Here is a 9,659-nt window from a genome sequence, read left to right on the forward strand (position 1 = left end):
ATGTCAGTCTGCAGAGGTGGGGATGTTTCCTTAGGTCATAATTCTTTGGTAGCAGATATTTTTATTTTTCTTCTATGCTGGGGTGACTTGTGTTTTATTTATTGGTTTGTAATCTTTACCCAATTACCAGTGCACAAGATTTGCAAACGTAGCCTGTTGGACAATTCCTTTCTGCTCTTACTGGCTTCTTACTGCCTGAAGTCATCCCAGATCATCCATAGTGGCTGTTCCTAAACACTTCTCCACCAGCCTATGCCTCTCTCCTTTCTGCAACTGGAGGCATCTGACTTCACCTCTTTCCTCTACTAGCTCTGTCTTTCCAGATCATGACTCTTTGGGTTGAATGCAAATTTGGGGAAAAGTCTAGCTGAGCCTGACCCAAAAGTTGAATTAATTTTGCAACGTGCAGTACTGTAATACCTAGAAGAGCCATGATGAAGCCTGCTTGCACTGTGACCAGAAGGAGAATAAACTAATAGCTCTAGCAAGAGCGCTGTTTGCCATTATGTCTGTACTCTCCAAAATCATTGAGGGGAGAGCAGTGCCATGCTCAGTTTGATGGTTTCTCAAATGGACAGCTTCTTACTATTTTCAAACAGCACAAGCATTTTGGGACGGTGGGAGCCAATGAGCTTATCTGCCTAAATTAACTGATGAAAGAGCTCATCTATATCTTCTATGCTTACTTGAGTTCAGGAGATGTGATAAAACTCTGGGTTTCATTTCCAGGTTTTTTATCATTTTTTATTTATTCAGCCGCAGCCCTTGGGTCTTGGTTTGTGACTCACATTTCTTTTCTATTCTGTATGAATCCCCAGAGTTGGTGGGAGTGGATGGGCAGGCCGTGCGAGGGGCCCGGGCCAGTGGTGTGAGGGTCACCCCGGCCCCGCGCCGGGCCCTGCCCCTGGGTCACACCAGCCCCCGGCAGCTGGGGCAGGGGGCTGGGAGCTGCCTGGGGGGAAAGGGCCTGGGGGGGCCGGTCAGTGGCCGGCTGGGCATGAGCCCCCAGCGTGCCCGGGTGGCCGAGGGGGCCAGCAGCATCGTGGCTTGTGTCTGAAGCGGCGTGGCCGGCAGGGCCGGGGCAGTGCCCGTCCCCCTGCGCTGGGCACCGGTGGGGCTGCACCTCGAATGGCGGGTTCAGCGTTGGGCCCCTCACTGCGGGAGAGCCATGGAGGGGCTGGAGCGTGTCCGGAGCCGGGCAGGGGCTGGGGAAGGGGCTGGGGCACCAGGCTGATGGGGGGCGGCTGGGGGAGCTGGGGGGGTTGAGCCTGGAGAAGAGGAGGCTGGGGGGGGACCTTCTGGCTCTGCAGCTGCCTGGCAGGGGCTGTAGCAAGAAAGGTGTCGCTCTCTTCTCTGAAGTAACAGGTATTTAAAAGACATGTAGATGTGGTGCTTAAGGACATGGTTTAGTGGCGGGCTTGGCAGTGCTAGTTAGTGGTTGGAACTGATGATCTTTAAGGTCTTTTTCAATTTAAACGATTCTGTGAAGACTGCCTCTCCTTTTCAGCTGATTGCTGCGTAGGTTATGCATGGTACTTAGTTCTGATATGGAAGGTGTGCTAGGAAATAAATATTCCCGTATGCTACTAAAAACCCCCTCAGCGTGTGCTAGGTCACTCCAAAACCTATCCCAATTCTGCATGGAAAATGTTGTGTGAGCTTTACTCTTTTAATACACAAAGTCTGCGAAGCTAGGTGCTGGGCTTAGAAAATGTACAGAGCGAGCAAAGGAAATGCAGCCCCTACGGGCCATTTCTTATTTGGTGGGGGAGACAACACCTCTCCGTTAGGAACCCGATACTGACTCACATGAATGTGAATGTACACCTGGAGGCTCCCTGAGAGCCACAACTTTGGCCAGTTTGTATCATAATTAGTATAAATTGCAACCCAGTGCAAAGCTCTCTGCTAGAGCGTTAACTTTTAGCCTGAGATGCTTTTTGTGGGACTGCCAGGCTGAATCACCAGCTGATGTATGGAAAAGAAAGGTACAAGGCATAGCTATCCTCTCCTGCTAAATGTGCTGCAAATTAGAGAAGGAACTTTAGTCTACAAGTCTAAACTCCCTTTATGTTGCTTTACTGCATAGTGGGGGGAGGGGGAAGGCTCACTACCAGACTTGGATAGCCACTAAACTTGACAACGTGGCTCACTGTTCGCTGTGACATGGAGCAAAAAGAACATTCCTGCCTTAGAGCCTCTGTGGACTGAGCTGAGGTGCTGACTGGTTACAGAAAGCCAGGCTGGTGGTGCTTGTGGCTGTTTTCTGTGACCCTCCCCAGGTGAAGCAGCATGGAGAAAGAGGGAGGAGAGGCCTGCAGGGGTTCTCTGGAAGACTGCAGGCAGCTTCTGATAGTAATGAGTAGGCAGCATGGTGGAGGGAGGATGTAAGAGGGGCTGGGGTTTGAAATCAGAACTACTGTAGACTGGCTCCTGGGTAGTTCTGGGCTTTTGTTTGATCTGAGAGATAATGAGGAGAGCAACGATGTGGGTGGCTTTGAAAATGAGGACAGATGAAGATGATTTGTATTTGGTGAGGTACGGAAGATAACCTGGGTCTAAACTTGTGTCAGGTTCTTGCTCATGAAACAGACATAATGATCTCTCTTTTTTTTTTTTTTTTTTTTTTTTTTTGCTTTTGCCCATCTTTTGCTTACCTTTGTTTAAAATGTTTTATGTCAACAAGACCTCATCTATTAATTTCCACTTAGCATAATAGAACATGCATCACAGTCACACTCCTGGTATTTGCAACATCAATATGAAATGCATTGCTTGCAAAACCTTTTTATTGTACAATTCTGTATCATTATAGAAAAATCAATGAACTTGTAATTAAGACTTTAAAAGAAATATAGGCTGGTACCTTAATCCTAGTTCAATTTGCTTTTGTTTCATAATAGCATAAAAAATTATCTGCCAAAAGCAGGTTTTTTTGATACCCAGATATAACATTTAAGAAAAGCTACAATGAAATTATTTATTTCACATTCAGCATGAAATACCTTACATAATAATAGGCTTCATTAAGGGAGAGGACTTGAAGACGCTGTGTTTGTATTAAGGGGAAGGCCCTAGATACAGAAGAGATTTCCTGCATCTGACGGTCTCTTGTCACTGTGGAAATCTAAAGAATGTATACTATTGGTATGTGGTTTTGCTCAGGAATGTTATAAATATTTGAGCAAGATCAAACAGAACAGAAAAGGATTACTGTTTTAGTTGAATAGCTTTTTAGAAAAATAAAACAGATCCGTATCCAGTGAATATGGACTGGCGTCAAACAAAGCTCAGGGCTGGTGGTATTTAGTCTGGGATATTCTGTTGAGCAGCATTACAGAAACCACAATATTGAATAGAGAAACCTGTTAGGTGATTTCTTCCTTCTAAATGCCCTCCCATATTCTGCCTTCTCGTTTGGAAAGAAATGGGCATCTGCAAGAGGCAGGAACTAGAGGATGGGACTTCTTTATACAATGTAGTCCTTGTGCAAGGTCTGTTTGTTCCAGTGATCTGATACGGAAACGTTTGGCAGGAGCTGGATGTGAAGTTTTTGCTTTGAGTTTTAGATGCCATATTTTTAAGCCAAATAAGGTTATTTGCAGCCCTCCATTGGGTATTGTTTCTGCACTTTGGAGTAGCCTTTGTTTTCCAGTTGTGCTTCTGAGAGCTGAACTTGGTGTTGTGGAGGAGAGGCACTAGTTTGTCCGGGGAATTTTAGTGTCTGGGTCCAATTGACAGACAATACCTGAAATCACGAGACACTTCAGTTTGCCTTTATTCCTGTTTAGACTTTGCTTTGGCAGATTAATTCCAGCTACTGAGAAGGGGAGACTGTTTATTTGAAAAACCAGGAGGTTATGACAGAGAAAGCAAGGCAGTGCTTGATGCTGACACAGTAGCAGTGAGAATTCCAGTGCCCTCTTGGCCTATGTTAACATAGCTTGGCCCTACAAAATAAGCATCCTGTCTCCATGTCAGAGCTTGAATGTGGGTTAACAAGAACCTCTGCAGGGACCCTCTGCCCCATGCATGTCCCTACCAGTGTGTTATAACTAATCTGAAATGAAGTTGTAGTAACTCATCCTCCGGGAACCGATGCCTTCCAGTGAACATTTTGGCTGTGTCTCGGTATTTGTGCTGCAGTCAGGAAGAAGCGTGGCTTTATTGTCACAGCAGTCTCTGCCAGTGACAACCTGTTGCAGCCAGGCTGCCTGTCTCTCTGTCCTGGCAGTTTCTATGCTCTTTCGTTGCTTTGTTGAGATACATTCACTGCCTTTCCCCACTCCTGCCTGCCTGTTTTAGCTGTGAAAGCTACATGTTTCAGCTCTGATGTTCTTTCACTGCCTTACAGTTAGAGTAGCAATTAATCCAGTGGGAGAGAGCAGCAATTTTAATTTTTGTTCAGGCTGCTGATGGAAAAGGGAGAGCAACTTATGAGCCTAGATGGACCCAGAATACCTTTCTTTGACAAAAGGCACCACCCGGCTCCTTATGTTAGAGGTGGTCACTGTGGTTTGCAAACATTACTAGCAAGCAGCAAGATCAGTGGCTGGGACCAGCATGTGGGAAGGTATTTGGACACACCATTTCTTCTGATTGCTTGTAGGGTGTGAGATTTAAACCTCAGCCCTACATTTCCTCAAGGCCTTGAGGTCATCAGTGTGATGCCTAACTTAAGATGTCCTGTTGCCTAGTCAGCAGCTGAGGCAGGTGCCTCAACATGTATTCGCACATCCTCTGTATTCAACTAGGAAGGAAGGCAGAAACTTAAAAATTAAAAGCCAAGGAAAAAAGAAGAGGGTGGCCGTGCTGGACCAAAGGCCTGTCTAGCTCACCATCCTGCCTCTGACAGCAGGTGCTCAGGGGAAAGTTGTCCTGGGTCCTTACTGCTCCTTAGCCACCAGTGATACCTTCATCTTTAATAGCCCAAGGTGGATTTTCCTTCCATGAAAATTTCTAGCAGCTTTTTAAACTTTGTGCATCCTTCTGATGCCTGTAGCTCCAGCAGCAGGGCATTACATGGCTTAAAATTAATCTGTTTTGAGAACTGCTTCTGTTTGCTTGCTTGCCTGATGCTGACAAGGTTCATCTGATGCCCTTTGGCTATTGGATTGAGAGAGGTGATGAGCAGTGCTTGTCTTCTCTGTGCTGCTTGTAGTTGTACAGAGTGTGGTCTAAAGCAGAGCCTCCTTACTGTTTCCTGCCAGCAAACACCTCGCTGCTCTCAGCAATGCTGGGGTTTTACTCTCTGTTGCAAATAGACGCCAGTCTCCACTCACAAGTCAAAGTCGGATGTGGTGTGGATGTCAGCAGGAGCAAAGGCATTTCCTTCTGTGTGTGTAGATGCATTGATAGCACCAGTCCTACCTTTTCAAATAGGTCTGTAACTAAAGCCAGTGTCCAGGAGGTGCTCACCTTCACTTTCTTTAAATCTTCTGCCAAAGAGAAATTTAGACCTGTTTCTTCAAAATGATATGAAGGGCAAATACAGAGCTAAAAGGCTATTCTGAGTTAGATTTCTTACTGACTTACCATGAAATTGTCCCCATTTGTGCAGAAGAATTAAATATCAGTTGGCCAAGTCTCACATTAGCCTGCGGTTTCAGAGGAAAGTCTGGGTACCAGTGGGGCAGAGGAAGATCTCTGGATTTGGGTCTGTGCCCTAGTTAATGTCAGGTTTTATTTTATGCAAGTTACTCTGCCTGCATACCTTGCTGCCTTCTGGGTGGCATCAGAGCTGAGAAAACACCAGAGATCCACAGCAGATAGAGAACCAGTTTCCTCTTTGTTTAGGTTATGACCTAACAGTGGAGAAGCTCTGGATTTTAGGACAGCCTTTTGCAAGACTGAACCCAGCTGGGCACGGGCTGGTTAACATGCAGACAGTGATGAGAATACTCCTGTATTCCAGAAGTATTTCTGAATTTTCTTCCTATGCTGATGTCCAAATACAGGGATGATTCAAACTGATGCATAGTGATTTTTATCAATTGTACTCTGTGTACTTCTGGTGTGGATAAAGTATCACAGGTAAAGAATCACAACAATAATGAGAGGAATTGGCAGGCAGTGATGAATGGATGGGTAGACAGCTTCTCCCTTGCTCCTTATCCCTATACATTAAAGCCTGTTGTCCTACGGAGAGTACTTTGGTGGCTAACAAGATAGAAACAGCAGGTGAAGTATTTAATGTTTTAGGAAATATTTCTGATATTCTCCCAAATCAGGGTGTCTCTAAGTTTCCTGGTATCTCATGAGAAGGTAGCTCGTGTTAAGGCAGTACTGTTTGGGGATCTTTCCTCTCTGTTATTGAAATATGTAATTATTGAAACTGTAGAAGTCTTAATATTTTTTTGAGATATCTTACTCCTGTGACAAATCAGCTGAGGGGTTCAAAACTTTTGGGGGAGCTATGTATGTAACTCATGCTGTCGAGTGGCATCTGTTGTGTAAGTTTAATTCTGTTTGGAAATGAAGGCAAAATAGGGCAATGGTGACGGAGAAATGCTTATTTTCCAAAAGAGATTAAATGAATGATGAGGTTTGAATTTTCAATAGGAAAATTAAATCATTGCTGGAGTAGAGAAGACATTGCTGTCAAAAGCATATGCTTTGGGACCATGTCTAGAGAAAATTTGGCAGGTTTTGTGAATCCCTGGTTTGTGTTAACAAAGCCAGTCTATTATAGATGGATTGAATTCTTACAGGATGTGCTTTGTGGGTGATAAAAAACTCTTTGAGATCAGAGAAGGAACAGCACAGGATCCTGGTCTGCTGACAAGCACACGGGTTAAGTGCTGCTGTGTTCTTAAATGTATTTTCTGCCAAGCAAAGAGAAAAATCATGTGTTTTTTCATTGGAAACATTGATTTATAAAAACAGTTGTGCCTAGATGTAATAAGTTTAAATTCCATAGGTAAGAGATTTCCTCCCCTCATGTTAGCTGACATGTTTGGTGATAACCTTTAGTGCTATGTGGTCTGTGTCATACTTTTGGAAAGCGGCAGGATGATAAAATCAGATAATCAGTTGCCTGGTGTGGCTCTTTATTAGAACTGTTATGATACAGAGTCTATAAGTAACGGAAAGCTTCTCTTTGACTTCAAAAGGCAGATGATCAGGTTTAGTGATGAATACAATACTCTACACACACAGGTCCCTTGCAGGGATGGAGGGAAAAATTGATTCACCTGTTACGTTGAGTGAGCATGGGAGGATCTATGCTTAAATTTAATTTTCCAAATCAATAATTAGTGTTTTACCAGAAAGCTGCTCAGGATCTGATCTGAGCTCACAACAGACTCTTCAGATCATTCATTGCCTTAATGTTAGAATTGTGTAATATTTAAGCCACTTCTTTATATGGTTCACATAATAACGACCACCATGTCAATAATAAATGCTCCTCCTGGAGTCTGCCAAACCAAAATGCTAAGCTTTTTAGTAGTAACTTCCTGTGGTGTAAACGATGGCTTATACATCTGAAAAGTAGTTTTAGAGGGCGGCTGTCTCCAGCTCAGCTTTGGGGTGCTGCATTCAGAGTTGTTTTTCAGATTTATAGTCCACTTAGGCATGACTATACTTCTGGAACGGCCTTTCTGGCATCCCTCAGCATGGGAATGACAGAAATAAAAACATCCTTTTTTTCCCCCCACTGACTTCAAATGCTTCAGAATTGCTGATTGCAGCACAGCTTGAAGAGCAGGCATTTTTTCTGCACGTTGCTTTTATGCAAGCTTTAGCTTAAAAGCACAAAGAGCAGAGAGAGGCTCATGCAGGTACAATGAGCAGAAGTTTACCCGTGGGTTCTCTGCTGTGATGGCAGGTACTTTTGTGTCTTATTTAACTGATTCCCAGTAGTGGTCCTGACAGAGCCAAGAGTAGGAAATGCATACGTTTCAGTAAACACAGTGAGTTTTGCTTTGCTGCCCACATTGTGGTCCTGCCCAGAAGATCTCCTGAGAAAGTCGGCACTGGTGATGCTAAGGGCACACGGGGTGTTACTTGGTGGAGCAGCAGCTCCTGGGGAAAGCCAGAGCCCTGGTAGTGAGAGCCAATGCATCGGTGGCTTCAGGGGAGGGGAAAGGAGCAATGAAACTGGGCACTACTTGGAGCACCCAAAGAAACATGTCAGGCCACGAACCTAAATCCTGAGTCTTGTAGATACTCTGAATTCCCCTGTGTTAGCTTTGTGTTTCATGGATTCATGGCCTGGTATTACAGCTTCTCGTGAAGTATTGTGTGTGATTATCATCACTTGAGTTGGTCTGTATGGTTTGAGAAGTAGGAAGAGTGACCCTACCAGCAGAGATATGCCATGGATAGGAGCTTTGGATTAACAGAGCCTGGCAGAGAGATTTCTCCTGCAAGATGGCCCAGTCTGTCATCTGCTCAGTGTGCTGGAGTTGTTCCTCATCTCTGTGCATGTTACCTGCCCCAGCTGTCAGAGGAGACTGCAGCTTGTTTAGGAGTTTCCTGGCTGAAAAGCCCTTCAGCAAACCTTGGGGATGTATGTGCTGCTATCAGAAGAGACGGGGCTGCCCTATTTCTGTAAGCCCTACATAGAAAGCGAGTTGCTGAAGGACACTTCTTGCTCTCAGTACTCTACGCGTGACTGATCCAGAAAAGGATGATTTTGTTGAGATGAGTACTCCTGAAGGAAGGGGTGCATATGCGTGTGTGTGGAGAATAAAAAAAGAAACTTTAGCACGTTCTGACGGAGTCACGTCCCTGCTTAACTTAATGACAGACACCCACCGACTTCACAAGGGTCAGGATTTCAGTATCCTGTGTGTGGGGGATCTGTCAGTAATGCTATCCTTGTTATAGCAATAGCTGAACTCCTGTTAGCATAACAAGCTACGGGGAGCTGCCAGTTAGCAGCTCTGTCACTTACGCTCCTTAATGTGACTGCGTTTGATTGCTATCTTGGTTAGCCAAAAAGCCTTCATGTTCCTGGAACATCCCTGGAATTGTCTTAGTGCTAAAAGACAATGAGGGAAGAGGTCTCTCAAGCTGGGCAGCTGATGTTCCATGTCTTTGTCTTGGGTCTCATCTTACATGAAGATCACTTTACCTCTGCCACCTCTCCTTCCTTGTGTCTTCCCCTAGACCTTGTATGCATGGAGCCACCTCTGACTCATGTTGCAGTCCAACCCTTCCCAGGCTTGGCTCTGTTTCAGAGAGAATTCTTCTGGTCTCTAGTCTGGTAGCATAAAACAAGCATGCGCTGAGAAATTGCTAGCATGACCCTTGGGGAGGAATGAACAAGATGGCAACAACAGTTTAGCATTGACTTCATACTCCATAAATATTATACAATAGTTTTGTATAAATTTATACCGTAAATACTGTATAAATACAATAAACCCTAGAGCTTTGAAGACCCTCTGGACAACTAACTCTGACCATTTTCTGAAGATGTCTGTTCAACCTGTTCAAACAAACCTCTAATGAGGATGGCTTTGTCTGTGCACAGGTGCTCTGTTGACATCACGCTCTACAGTGCTTAATTGGCTTTAGTCCTTCTGGGACCTTCCTTTGTGCTTGGTGCCATACAGACAAAAAGTCTGTCTCAAGTTATCAGTAGGATCTAGATCTAATTCAAGAACAGCTCATGCTCCAAATAAACACAAAATAAAGTGTTCTTGAAGTAT

This window comes from Falco biarmicus, chromosome 7 (genome assembly GCF_023638135.1).
Source record: "Falco biarmicus isolate bFalBia1 chromosome 7, bFalBia1.pri, whole genome shotgun sequence".
In the NCBI taxonomy this organism is placed as follows: Eukaryota; Metazoa; Chordata; class Aves; order Falconiformes; family Falconidae; genus Falco; species Falco biarmicus.